A 15344-nucleotide genomic window follows, 5' to 3' on the forward strand; every position below is an offset into this window, starting at 1 on the left:
TATATCTTCCTCTTATGCCATTTCAAATTCTTAACCTTAGATAATAACTATTTTCCACAACTTTCATAAACTCCTGTTTATTGCTACTTCTAAGTAATGGAACGATTTCTGAGGTTGGTTCTTATAAAAAATAAAATAAAATAAAAAAGAGGTGTGCCTGGGTGGCTCAGTTGGTTAAGGTCTGATTCTAGATAACAGCTTAAGTCATGATCTCAGGGTTGTGAGATTGAGCCCTAGCCTTGGGCTCCTCGCTGGGTGTGGAGCCTGCTTAAGATTTTCTCTCTCCCTCTCCCTCTGCCCTTCCCACCCTAATTTTTTTTTTTTTAATCATTGTTATATAAATGAGTCAAAGATGGCCTCTGTGTACTAGCCTTCCGATTGTTTGTATCTTCACTACAGGCTGCGACCTGTTAGTTCAAAAGTTCATAAAGCACCAAAACACAAACTTACACATTCATTGTTTTTCAAATGGCAGGGGGAAAAGCAGATTTTGAGCCATTTAGAACCTTTCTATTTTATAACACTGCAAAACTTCACCAGGCATCTGCTGGCCATGAAGATCTAGCCTTGTGATATAAGACCCCACATCACTACAACCCTCTTGACCCTGGGACATCCCATAGTGCTTAGGGCTATCACCTAAAAGCACCAAGTCCTTTCTCTGATTCCCTCACCCTCCAAAAGTCCCCTTTTCTCCCTCTCCCCTAGATGGTGGCCCCTTCTGTGAGCTCTGGACAGCTTCCCGCTGAGAGGCACTTTCCCCTCTCATGCAACCTTGTCCAAAGCACACTACCGAATTTAGTTGTGTAGGCAAATCTTCTTTGGGTTAGTCCTCAGACCTCTTAAACCCTGACACTCATTATCAGTCTAGTGCCGTCAAAATCTTACTTGCAAGAAACCTAATTTCTGCTTTAAAGCCTTTTCTTTTAGATTAGTGGAGAGCTTGAGGAGTCAGCCTCTGTAGGAAGAAATTGCTGATGCTGCTGGCAAAATGACTGCTGGGCATTTATAGGAAGACAGGATACATGCTATGTGTCATACTTGGAGGTGGGAGTCCCTGGCAGGTGATGAAAGTGGATACAATTAGTCTGTCCAACTGGGATGTGGAATGTGCTCTTTACTTATCTATAACTTCTAGATTAAACTCTCATACAAAATCAGATAACCAAAAAACTCTCAGCCTGACTATACTTTTTTATTTCCTGTAGGAATGTATTCATGGAGGTATACTACATGATTTTATCATCAATTATTGTCATATTGATTTTAGAAAAATATACTATTTTTAAAAGCCTATACATTAAATTGTATAACTATAGAAGCACTGCCAGCTTTGTTATGCATTGCACTCATATAAAGACAAGCATGATAAATTTAGTGCCATAAAATAATTCTAAGAAAGTCTTATGATTCCCCTTAATCATTTATACCAGTGTTTTATTAGCCCAGGGATGTGTGTGTGTGTGTGTGTGTGTGTGTGTGTGTGTGTGTGTTTTAATCTGTAACCACCCAGTGCAGGACTCTTATTCTTTTATCAGAATGGTAATGATTTTGTGGTTTTACTGCATTTGTCTTTTTTTATTGCATTAGAGCACTTTGCTCAGATTACCTCTGCTGTACTGACTCCCATGAGTTATAGTTAATTGCTAGCCTCCATTAGGCAATGAGCTTCTTGGGTGTAGAGAACACACCACATCCATTCTGGCATCCCCATCACATCCTGCTGTGCCAGGCACACAGAAGATACACCAGTACATTTTGACTGATTGACTGATTTCCTTCATTGAATTACTGTTAAGCTTCCTCAAGTCCTTTTTGGTAGTAAGTTCTATAAACAGTCATTTTAAGTCAGATATCACAAAGAATGTCAGTACCTTTTTACATTAAAATAGAATAAATATTTTCTTGCCATGCCTCTAGGAGAAGATAAGAGCCTATAGTATTTTTATAACAAAGAATTTCATAAAGAATACTACCTGTCAGCATATATTCATTTGCTCAACAAAATGTGCTGAAAATCTACTATGTATAAATGACTATTATAAGCACTGGAATGGAAATGGTGAGTATGACAAAAGTTTAAAGAATAGTGAGAAAGAAATAATTTACCACACCAGGAATCTGTTAATTGGCCCCAACTTTCCTGTACTTACTTCCTCAGAGTTTGATAACTTAGAAGAACGGTAGTGAATGTGATCACATTGTTTGTCCTTTAACTGAATCTCATCAAGCACCCAAAAGGAGGCTTTGAAATAAGTGTCATTTAGATAAATGAAAGCGAAGTCAGGGGGAGAGGCACAAATCTATTTCCTATGTTTTTTTAAAAAAATTATTTATTTGATAGAGAGAGAGAGAATATGTGTTTAGCAGGAGGGGCAGAAGGAGAGAGAGAGAATCTCAGACAGATTCATGGTTGAGTATGGAGCCCAAGGCAGGGCTGCATCACCCTCAGATCATGATCTGAGCCAAAATCAAGAGTTGGTCGCTTAACATACTGAGCCATCTAGGTACCCGATTTCCTATGATTAAAAAACACAAACTATCATTTTGGTAATAAGACTCTTATGGAACTAAAAGCCAAAGTTTTCATGAAATTTTAAAAGCTGTCTTATATAGAAAGTCTTTATTCAGGTGCTAGGTTTAACTTACTCTAGAAAGTTATAGAAGGTAACCCAAAATTCAGGATTCCAAGTTCTAGTCCATAGTCTGTCTGAGACCTCAGGAGAGTCACTCTTTCAGGCTATTTAATGTGAAGTTCTAGGTAGTATACAAGTGATAGAAGTAGTAATATTTGCTAACTCCCTTCTTTTTCTACTTTAATAAACAGTAAATTATTATTTTGTATCCATACTTTCCTACACAGGAGGTATGGATTCAATACCATGAAGCTAGGAAACAAAATAAAACAGAGTAGTTTTACTTAATTTAATGGTTAGTATTTATTCATAAAGGCAATTTTCATACCCTTTTTTATTTTATATTCTTTCTTATTTTAAAGCAATGGGAATAGAGTGAGAATGCTGTCTTGGCATGGTATTTAGAAAGGATGAGATTTCAATAGGCTCCCAAGATAACCAGATCCCTGTAGTCTTTTCAGACACATTTCTTTAATAGACTAAGACCTTGTTTTTAAGATATTGAAGTTAGTTGGAAAACTAAATGATTCTGCATCTAAATTTAGAATAATCTCTTTTCTATGGAAGAGAACAATTAAAACAAAACAAAACAAAAAACCACCAGCATTTGGGTTGCTATTGTCAAATCATGGTGGTGAAGAAAACTGAAAAACCTATCTATCCTACTTCTCTATCCCATTCAAAGTCACTCCATAGCTTCCTGCTGGGCTTGGAGTAGCCCAGAACCTGCAGAATGGGCCTCGACCTTCTGACTGTTTCTTCCCCTCCTCCTCCTCACCTGTTCTCTGCACTCACAGGCCTTCTGCCTCCCATGAGTCTCCTGGGTTCAAGTCCACTTTGGGGCCTTTGCATTTGCCATTCGCCCCACCTACGACGATGCTTTTCTCCGAGATTCTGCATGTCTGTTTCCCTCTCATCAAGTTCTAGTGCCAATGTTGCCACCTCCAAAGAGACATCCCTAACTCACCAATCTGAAGTGTAAACTCCCAATGTGGCCACTTTCTTTCCCGTTGCTTTATTTTGTTCTCCTCATAACACTTCTTAATACCTGAAACTCTTGACATATTGGTTTATTTGCTGTCTATTCCTCCTCCTATAATGTAAGATCTAAGAAACAAGGGATCTTGTGTATCTTGTACATTAGTTGCTGCTCAGTAAATACTTTTGAATGAACGAATGAGTGAATGAATGGATGAACATGATTCCATCCTAAAAGGATAACATTTTAACTGTCTAGTTGAATTACTTGTAAGGAAGGTATTTGTTGTTGTTTTTCTGATACCTATGTCAAAATCCTTATCTTTTAGCTAGCATTTTGGTTTTTTTTTTTTTTCTTATTCTGTTCTTAAAGAAGATATCACATATTTAAAAAAATTTTTTTCCCAGATTAAATAACTTTAGTTTCTTTAGTCTCCTCTTTTGGGATTTATGTATTAATATTCTAACAATGCAGATCTCTGGTTCTCCCCTGAATCCTATTCAAGTTTTCTACCTTGCATTAGAATTTAGAAGCTTGGAAAAGCAGTCATTATATGAATAATGTTGTGACCAGTGTTGAATGCATATGAATCATCATTTAATACACAAAGGAGGCTCACTGATGGCCAATGACAATTTATTTTCTTCATTTTTTTCTAGTAAAAGTTGGAATTTTATTACTACAGTACACATGCATGTCGAAATATTAAATTAAAGTTATATTCCTTATAGTTGTAATTTCCTATTTTCATCCTTTTTGAAAAGAAATAAGGATGACTTAATGTTTCCAGACTTTTAAAATGTAGCTAAATAACCTTTAAAATGTGAGTAACCATAAACGAATGTTTTCTTCAGATCCTAATTGACAATTAATCCCCTTTTGTCCTTCCTTCTTTGTCATGAGTTTCAACAATATTACGTTCAATTTGCTGAGTGGTGTCTGACATCTGGACTGCACAAATCCAATCAATGGCATTTGACATTATAGAGTTGTTCATGGCATGCCAGACCCCACATCACCTCTGAAGCATAGCCTCTTAAAGAATCCAAAAGAGATTAAAGTCTCATTTCATGAATATGGTTAGAAAGTTGTTCACTCCACATGTAAAAAGAATGTCATGTGGTAATAAGACCTCTGACATTAGCCATATTCTTTCTGATACTAAATAGGTTGCCTAGAAAAGCATGAAGGGTTTTCTGAGAATGATACTTCATTTATCTCACTTTTTTTTTTCTGGAAATAAACATCCGTCCTGCTTTTTATCTTTTTGTCAGAGTCTTTATTGTGTAACACTTTTTAAGTGACCAGAATCTGAAGATTTATGGATATAAAGTGTATAAGGCAGAGAGAGAAATCTTTCCATTACTCAAAAAAGACAGTCACTGCTGCATCTTAACACCTGATTATTACTTAATGATGTCTTACTGGTTTCTTTGTTCTTTTTTCTTTGTTGACATAGAGGGTGTGGGTACAAAGGATTTCTGAGCAGATTGATACAAGAGAATAAATGCCTCCCAAACCCAGTCTTCCTGGTTCTGTTTATTTGGACTACCACTGCATGATCCACCTTGTTTGAACACAGCCATCTATATTAACCTGCCTCACTTTCTCTGCATCTACCTAAACCATTTGCTTGGTTTTGAGTCTTTCATAATTTGACTTTAAAGTATCCAACTTAATTTTCAATAAACTCACAATACATTTTCTCCAATAGTGTGCTACACTCTAAGGTTGTCATTCCTATAAATATATTTCTTACTCCTTTCTCCTCTGCTCTCATACTCTTCTGTCTCTTGCCCAGAGAATGTCCTCTTCCCAAAACAGTGCCCATCCTTCAAATTCCAGACCACATCATATTTCTTCCCTGATCTGCATCCTTCTCACTCCTGGTCACCCAACATCTTCCATCCAAATCAAGTCCCTGTGAGTTTTCCTCTTCCTGGAATTTCAGGATAGTTCAAAATTCAGCATTTAAATACATGTGTACTATTTGTTATTCCATACATATTACTTATATCCCTCAAATTTGTCTATAAGCTCCTGAAAATCAAAACACCATGTCTTAAACCTTTTCTCTCCCCAAACACACAACACAGGATGGCTCTTGGCCTAGAATGTGTAGAAGGGGAATTCCAAACCTCTCTCAAGTTCATTAGCACCATACATAGAATGGATGGTAAATGAATGCAACTGTTGATTGATTGGTTTGTTACAAGTACATTTTAAATTATTATGTTTTAAGTGATGAAAAGGAGTGACAGATCATGGTGTGGACAGAAAGGAAACAGTACCTTGGACAAGGACATGGCAAAAATACAGGAAGCCCAACGTAGCAATTTGGGGGGCTTAATACTTTTTGAAATTATTTTCAGATATAATACACTGTATTTTCTATTTAGAAACATTTAGTACATGGTATAAATCACTTCCACAAGCCTTGTATAAATCTTCAACTCAATGGTGCATGGTTTGTATGTCCATCACAAGTGAAATGTTGGATGTTTAGTCCTCACCAAAGGGACTACCATCTGAACACAGCCAGTTAGTGTCTGTCACACAGAAATTGCCCAGTAAGTACTTATGGACTGAATTAATCAACTAATGAATTTCTAAAGTTTTTATTTTTTTAATATTTTATTTATTTATTCATAAGAAACACAGACAGAGAGAGGCAGAGACAGAGGCAGAGGGAGAAGCAGGCTCCATGCACAGAGCCCAATGTGGGACTCGATCCCAGGACTCTGGGATCAAGCTCTGAGCCAAAGGCAGACGCTCAACTGTTGAGCTACTCGGGCATCCCAACTAATGAATTTCTAAATATCTAAAGTAGATTAATTGATACTGAATTGGTGTTAGTTATTTAGTCTTAATTTAATTTTCTAACTAAAATGTGCTAACATTTTAAAACCTCAGCGACTGTGAAATTACAAAAATAACTATTTCAACTTCTACTAAAAAAGTTTTTAAATGTTTATATTTTGTAAGTTCTTGAAGCTAAGACAAAACAAACTTTCCATTAGAAGAAAAAAATAATTGAAGTTATCGTTTAATATCAGTCAGGAACTAGATCCTATAGTACAATTACTTCAGGATGAACAATGTATCCATAAACCTGGAAGTCAGAACTAATATTAAGATATGTGTACAAGGACAAAATGTTAAACTGAAAGTGACATGAGACAAGTGATATGAATGAAGGAAATAGCAGTTATAAATATATGCTTGTGTTATAATTGCTCTTGCAAGGGCACCTGGGTGGCATTGTCGGTTAAGCCTCCAATTCTTGGTTTCAGCTCAGGTCATGAACTCAGACTGGTGAGATTGAACCCCTCAACAAGCCCCACCCACATCAGGCTCTGTGCTTAGTGTGGAGTCTGCTTAAAACTCTCTCCCCATCTTCCTCTTCCCCTCTCCCCTAAAGTAAATAAATAAATCTTTTTAAAAATCATTGCTATTGCAGCCACCACCATTGCTGATACCATTATCATCATTGTTATCACCCACAGTGTCTATCTGAGTGGTGGAGGACAGACCACTGACAGAGGGCCAAGGCATTGAGAAGGTTGTGCAGAATGTGTGAGGTTCAGGGTCCAATCCTTCAAGTACAAACCAGGGAATCCCTTCAACAGGATTCATGGTACCAAGGACAGAACTAGAGCCACAGCAAGGCATACTTGAGCCAGAGTTACTGACTCTGAGGTCTTCAATGCCCAGCATAAGGGTCACTCCTGTAACCTATGGCAAGATTGACCTGGTAGGAAGAGGGGAATGCAGGCATGGATTGGAAGTTAAATGAACTCTGTGGTGAAAGCTTTTAGGACTGTGAAGAAAGGCAGGCTGAGTAGGCCATGGCAATAAACAAAGCTATACAGCTGAGTTTAAGATTTTTAAATTAACCTCTGGATTTAGAATGTATAGTCTATAGATTCCATGAGGGCAGATACCACATTTTGTTCACTGTGTATCCCATGCCTAGAACAATGTTAGATAAGGGGGAGACATAAATATTTGTTAAAGGAGTAAAGAAATAATCAACTGTTAATAATCACTGATTTATCCAACTATAGCTTTCTTTGTTCTCATTGTGCATTGAATGTCAAAATTAAGCTTTAAGTTTAGGATATGATTACTGATTTCATACAATTTACAGTTGTTTTTCTGAACTCTATTCTAACACTTCAAGTGAAAAATAAAAAGCTAAATCAAACTTTTTTTAAAGATTTACCTATTTATTTTAGAGAGAGCATGAGCAGGGGAGGGGCAGATGGAGGGAGAGAGAATCCTCAAGTGGACTCCCCACTGAGCCAGGAGCCCCACACAGGGCTTGATCTCAGGACCCTGAGATCATGACCTGAGCTGAAATCAAGAATTGGACGCTTAACCAACTGAGCCACCCAGGTGCCCCTGCTAAGTCCAACTTCTAATCATCCTAGAGACATACATTCTTGGTATCTTTTCTTGTTGGAAGAGAAATTATTTTTTTGGTATGTTCTTTTGGCTTCTTTTTATTCTCATTTTTACAACAATAAAAAATTGAATCTACTATACTAAAGCAGTCAGTGCAATGTATCAAAAGAGCAAATGTGACCTCACCATTTTCCTGTTTAAACCCTTCTGTTAAAGATAACCAGTGGCATTTGAATGTACTCCACATGCAGTTTTATTAGAACTGCCAGTAAGTAGAGAATGAGTGCCCAGCCTTACTCCTCACCATTCTTTTAGTTCCTCTTACCACATGCTCTTTCTTTCTTTCCTCTGACCTTTGAACATACTCTGCCTGTCTAGAGAATATTTCCTCTCTCTTTTCCATCTACTTAGCTCTAATACACTCTTCAATCTCAGGTGAAGGGAAGGCCTTTCTTGACTCTCCCCTATGCTAGATTAGGTCTCCATCTTGGTCTGCTATGACTGTTATAACAAAAATACCATAGACAAGATGGCTTGTAAGAAAGAGAAATTTATTTCTCATAGTTCTGGAAGTTGGAAGGTCCAAGATCAAGGTGCTGGCAGATTTGGAGTATGGTGAGAGCCGGCTTCCTGGTTCACAGATGCCCCCATCTTACTGTTCTTTCACATGGTGAAAGGGAAGCTCCCTGGGACCTACTTTATAAGGGCAATAACCTGTTCATGAGGGCTCTGCCCTCCTGACTAATGACCTCACAAAGGCCCCATCTCCAAATATCATCACACTGGGGATTAGATTCCAATATACATATTTTAGGAGACACAAATATTCAGTCTATGGAAGTCTCCTGAGGTATCTACTCATGGTCAGGTACGGTGGGGATAAGGATCTATAAAATCCATTACCTGTGATTATTATTGTTTCATCTCTGTTTTCCCCACCAGGTTGGTGCTCTAGGTGCCACAAAGGCAAGGCCTCTGGCTGCTTTCTTCATGAATGAGGCCCCTGTGCCCAACAGAATCTGGAACCCTATATAAGATACACCCCGGCGTGAATGAATGATTGATGTGTGACATCACTGCGGCTGCATCTTCCCAAGTTCTATTCTGCCCAGTTTTTCCACAGCCTTCTGTTTGAAGCCAAATACTCTGTGAAGGTCTATTTGCATCAAATTCATAATCTTTCTGGTAACCATCAAACCAGCACACTCTAGTACTTATAAATGAAAGCTTCTTATGGTCTTCATCTTTTAAATCCATTTTAAAATGACAAGAACATTTTAAAACAGAAATGTGTAGTCATTTCTAACAGTTAGAAATGTATACCTTAAAAATAAACATATACCTAAATTTCAGGAAGGGAAAGAACACATTTTGGCAGATTATTAGATATTTGTATTGTTTTACATGATGCCCGTGGATAATATTTGGTCTATCTACTTCTTATTTTCCAATTCTGACTCTTGTGATTAATTATGTGATTTAAAAAAAAAAAGAAGATTTTGTTTATTCATGAGAGACACAGAGAGAGGCAGAGACATAGGCAGGGGGAGAAGCAAACTCCCTGTGGGGAGCCTGATGCAGGATTCGTTCTTAGGACCCTGGAATCACAACCTGAGCCAAAGGCAGACACTCAACCACTGAGTCACCCAGGGGCCCCGATTAATTATGTAATCTTAGTGAACATTTTAAAAAGTGAAAGTGTTTAATTAATGTATTTGATATTATATTATGATCATAAGAAAAAGCCTCATTGAGAGTATTCTAGGGTTTGGGGCACCTGGGTGGCTCAGTTGGTTAAGCATCTGCCTTCGGCTCAGGTCATGATCCCAAGGTCCTGGGATGAAACCTTTCGTTGGGCCCCCTGCTTAGCGGGAAATCTACTTCTCTTTCTCCCTCTCTCCTTGCTCATATTATCCTTCGCTATCTCTATCTCTATGTCAAATAAATAAATAAATAAATACTCTTTAAAAAGTATTCTAGGATTTTAAAATAATTTTCTTTTTCTTTCAACTTTAATGATAACTAAGGTCTAAATTATTCAAAGTTATACTATCTCATAATAATGTGTGCAGATCTCATTCATGCTTGCATTATTCAATCTGCTTGAATAAATCTGTCACTTTTAATAATATGCTCAATATTTCAGTGTCATCAATTATTTCCACCTGGTAGTCTTTTGCTCTATAAAAGTTATTAAATCAATAGTGTCTCACAGCAAAAGATTATACTAACTACCCTTTGAGTGAATTTAAAGAATAACTGGTAAAGCACTTAAAAATATAAGATAGATTTGGTACAAAATGAGAACTACAGAAAAAATGAAAAATAGACACTAGTTCTCCTAAATTAACACATACTGCTTATGTGTAAATAAGTGAAAGAAAATTATCAGTATGGAAACCAATTACATGATGCTAAAACACATTTCAAAATATCACTTTATCTGTCTGATGTGTCTATTTCTCTTAAAATCTTGTTAAAAAGCTATCATAAAAAATTTCTGAAGTACGTTATAAAGTATTTTGCAAAAGTAATAAAAAATAAGTCTATCTGTACCCTGCCTTTGATGAAAGGTAGCTTATCCTAAATATAATTGTCATCTGGGAATAGATAAGTTATCATTTTCTTCCTATGACTCACTTCTACGTCATATGTAGCCTGAGTTCTTTTTTGTTTCTTTTTGCATCTGAGATGGCACTCACAGCCCCAGGAGTGGGGAGCAAAGAAATCAATGGTCTCTAAAAAGGTCAGTCTTAGTCATAGATAAAGGAGAAGGACATCTGTGGGTTACGGTTTCAGAGGCATCAAGCAAGGTTCCTGTGCCTAAGATATCTTCCCATCAATTTCAAAATTTATTCCACAAAATCTATTACTTCAGTTAAGGATAAGGCCAAAAATAGGGGTTTTTCAAAGATCTGACACTTTGACTTAAATTTGTAGTGATGTTTACTGTCAAAATAAACCCTTCTAGATAGATACAGATAGTTTTTTATATGGAAAGGCAGAAAAAAAGAGGGGTCAGGATACAAAGATCGTGGGTACCCAAAATGGATAGAGTTGGTGGGAGGGTGTCAAACCAAAGCATACTGTGATGGGAGTCAGATACATCTGGGCTTAAGTTACCTAGCCTCTGTGAGTCCCAAGAGAAACATTTTTAAAATTAGAGTCAAAAAAGTGCCAGGTTTAGGGAGTGCTTTTTGGAGAGGAAAAGGGGATTACTTGGTTCAAGAGTCTACATCATGTAAAGGCTTAACCTAGTGCCTAAAACATAGAACACACTTGATTATGTTAGTTGCCATAATTATTCTCATTTCTGAAAGTAAAATAGAAAAATTCTCATGGCAGATACTTCAGGTATATATGGTTGTATATCTGGAAAAATCATGAAGGGGGCTTAATCAGATTAGAGTACATTAACAATTGCATTCGGTCAGAACCTCTGGTCCTGTGATGACTGTTCAGCTAGTTGTTCACTTGCTGATGCCACTGTTCACAGTTCCGTTCTACATCTATTCTGTGGAGAAAGCAAAAAGCATTTTGCTCTGACTTTTTATATAAACCTGCAGAACATCTTATTTTCAGAACAATTCAATTCACTGAAAGTTATGTTTGACACATAGTGCTTTCATTAATGAGTCCATAGGAATAAAGCTTTTAATTAAATTAATCATGAATTATGGTTAGGATTGGGGAATAAATCTTCACATAACATACATAAACCAGATACTGAGTGATGGAAAAAATAATCCACTCTTTGAGCTGCCAAGTACATGTGTAACTAGTGGGACAGAAGCCCCACAGAGAGCCATAGGAAGGGAATTAGCATGAGGCAAACTGTAATATATAATGCCAATTAGCTCAGGAGGTAGGCTGCATGAATTATAGGAAAATGTCCAAACAATAAGGATTAGACCATTAGGTATTTTGAGTCATGTCCATGGAAAAGGCACCCTACCTTCCAACAATGGAAGAGCATGAATCATGCCCTCACAACTGAATTCCAAACTTAAAATAATCATAAACACCCCCCTCCCCTTTTTAAACCAAGCTCTATGCCCAACATAGGGCTGAACTCACAACCCTGAGACCAAGAGTCACATGCTCTACCAATTGAGCCAGCCAGGTGCTCCCACAAGCACCCTTTTGATAATAACCTGATGTCTCTACAAGGTTTTTCTACCTAGGAGAAATATACTGGTTAAGGAAAAAAGAGTATTTAATTCAATTGACAGTTTATTTTTTAAGTTGAAGTGAAAATATTCACACCCAACTCACCTCAAGGAAACAGATAATAAATGAAAGGAAAACAAACCACAATTTGTCTTTAGTTGAGTCTTGATTCCCCAAAACCAGACATCCATTAAGTTAACAAGACCAAGTGGGAAGTACATGATTGCTATATAAGGAAGCCTACATACTTGAAACCAAAACAGAGAAGTTCTGTTCAGTCTCTCACCCCCTTCTCCAGCCTAAATTCCAAATCCAAGTCTTGAAATTACCACTTCCCTACACTAAATAAATGGTAGGAAAATAATAAGAGAAAGTTACTACTGACAAAGAATTGTAGTTTATACAGAATTTTTGGTTAACTTTAAAGGCAAACTAGACTATGGTATTCACTTGGATAATCAGTTTTTTGTTCTATTCTTCTTGTGTACATATTAATTGAATCATACAATACAGTGGATTATGGTAATACTTGAAGTATTGTTTTTGTTGGGTTTTTGATTCTTGACATCAGACTCCCAGGCAGACATTTCACACTGTTTCCATCATCCTTATTCATTCTCCAGGGGCTTCAGGGCAGGCTCCCTCTCCTTCTGTCTTCCTGTACTTACTCAAAAAATAAGGAGAGACATCTTTAATAATAATATCTCAGGGACTTAGAGGAGGAGTCTTTCTAAAGAATTGTCATTAGAACTATATATTTTAACTATATTGGAATTATATATCAGAACTAATATTGGTAATATATATGTGTAAGATTTCCATTTATAGCATTTTATACTTACTAGCAACATTTCCCACCTTTTCTTGAAGTGACATATATTTTTAAAACTATTCCATAAGCTTTATTTAAACATCAAGAGACTCTCAACTATTAGAAGGTAGCAGACCCAAGCATCCTTCCTTTGAGATTTTCTAAGGGCTTTGGGGCATCATGAGTATCTGAACATTCCTGATTTGATTCCAGTATTACTTGCTGGTTCCAGAAGAGGCTATTGAGAGGTTGAAGCGGACCAAAGATTTTGGCAAAGTTAAAAAGTTAAGGATCCATAGTTGGTGTTCAGGATGTGCCAAAGTAGTTTGGGACTCATAGAGTCAGGGAACCTATATCCTAGGCATAAAGATAAACCAGAAATAGGCTGGAATTAGGAGAAATTAACACCCTGCTTCTAATCCTGTCAATCATGAGGTGATAAAAATAGAAACAACTGACAATAAAAAAGACTCACAAGGAATATAAATGAGTTATAAAATTGGATTACATACTAGTCCCCAAAGCAAATCTCAAAAAATCAATCTTAGATATTGACCTTCTCACTATATTTTCTTGTAAAATAAGGGCAAAAATTAAGAGCAAAAAATGTAGACTCAAAATTCTATTCGTTTAGAAATGTTAATATGGGTAAAAGATCTATACCCCAAAAACTATAGAAGGCTTCTGAAAGAAATTGAGGAAGACACAAAAAGATGGAAAAATATTCCATGCTCATGGATTGGCAGAATTAATATTGTGAAAATGTCAATGTTACCCAGGGCAATTTACACATTTAATGCAATCCCTATCAAAATACCATGGACTTTCTTCAGAGAGTTAGAACAAATTATTTTAAGATTTGTGTGGAATCAGAAAAGACCCGAATAGCCAGGGGAATTTTAAAAAAGAAAACCATAGCTGGGGGCATCACAATGCCAGATTTCAGGTTGTACTACAAAGCTGTGGTCATCAAGACAGTGTGGTACTGGCACAAAAACAGACACATAGATCAGTGGAACACAATAGAGAATCCAGAAGTGGACCCTCAACTTTATGGCCAACTAATATTTGACAAAGGAGGAAAGACTATCCACTGGAAAAAAGACAGTCTCTTCAATAAATGGTGCTGGGAAAATTGAACATCCACATGCAGAAGAATGAAACTAGCCCACTCTCTTGCACCATACACAAAGATAAACGCAAAATGGATGAAAGATCTAAATGTGAGACAAGATTCCATCAAAATTCTAGAGGAGAACACAGGCAACACTCTTTTTGAACTTGGCCACAGTAACTTCTTGCAAGATTCATCCATGTAGGCAAGAGAAACAAAAGCAAGAATGAACTATTGGGACTTCATCAAGATAAGAAGCTTTTGCACAACAAAAGATACCATCAACAAAACTCAAAGACAACCTACAGAATGGGAGAAGATATTTGCAAATGACCTGTCAGATAAAGGGCTCATTTCCAAGATCTATAAAGAACTTATTAACTCAACAGCAAAGAAACAAACAATCCAATCATGAAATGGGCAAAACACATGAACAGAAATCTCACAGAGGAAGACATAGACATGGCCAACACACACATGGGAAAATGCTCTGCATCACTTGCCATCAGGGAAATACAAATCAAATGAGATACCACCTCACACCAAAACCACAATGAGATACCACCTCACACCAGTGAGAATGGGGGAAAATTAACAAAGCAGGAAACCACAAATGTTGGAGAGGATGTGGAAAAAGGGGAACCCTTCTGCACTGTGGAAATGTGAACTGGTGCAGCCACTCTGGAAAACTGCCTGGAGGTTCCTCAAAGAGTTTAAAATAGATCCGCCCTACAACCCAGCAATTGCACTGTTGGGGATTTACCCCAAAGATACAGACAGATGCAGTGAAACGCCGGGACACCTGCACCCCGATGTTTATAGCAGCAATGTCCACAAATAGCCAAACTGTGGAAGGAGCCTCGGTGTTCATCGAAAGATGAATGGATAAAGATGTCTATGTATACAATGGAATATTACTCAGCCATTAGAAACGACAAATACCCACCATTTGCTTTGACGTGGATGGAACTGGAGGGTATTATGCTGAGTGAAATAAGTCAATTGGAGAAGGACAAACATTATATGGTCTCATTCATTTGGGGAATATAAAAAAAAAATAGTGAAAGAGAATAAAGGGAAAAGGAGAAAAAAATGACTGGGAAATATCAGAAAGACAGAACATGAAAGACTCCTAACTCTGGGAAACGAACTAGGGGTGGTGGAAGGGGAGGTGAGTTGAGGGGTGGGGGTGACTGGGTGATGGGCACTGAGGTGGGCACTTGACGG

General features: G+C 37.2%; 1 long non-coding RNA gene across 1 annotated transcript in view; it reads right to left on the minus strand.

The window, feature by feature from the left end:
- The window catches only part of LOC111090675, a 91032-nt gene extending 81991 nt beyond the window's left edge, over positions 1-9041 (minus strand). Inside the window, exons 1-2 of the long non-coding RNA XR_005353080.1 lie at positions 8926-9041; positions 5375-5554 (exon numbers count right to left, since the gene is read on the minus strand). This is a non-coding gene — a long non-coding RNA (uncharacterized LOC111090675). The remainder of the gene's footprint in view (positions 1-5374; positions 5555-8925) is intronic.
- Between the last annotated feature and the right edge of the window lie 6303 nt (positions 9042-15344).

The sequence above is a fragment of the Canis lupus genome, chromosome 1, assembly GCF_011100685.1.
Source record: "Canis lupus familiaris isolate Mischka breed German Shepherd chromosome 1, alternate assembly UU_Cfam_GSD_1.0, whole genome shotgun sequence".
Lineage (NCBI taxonomy): Eukaryota > Metazoa > Chordata > Mammalia > Carnivora > Canidae > Canis > Canis lupus.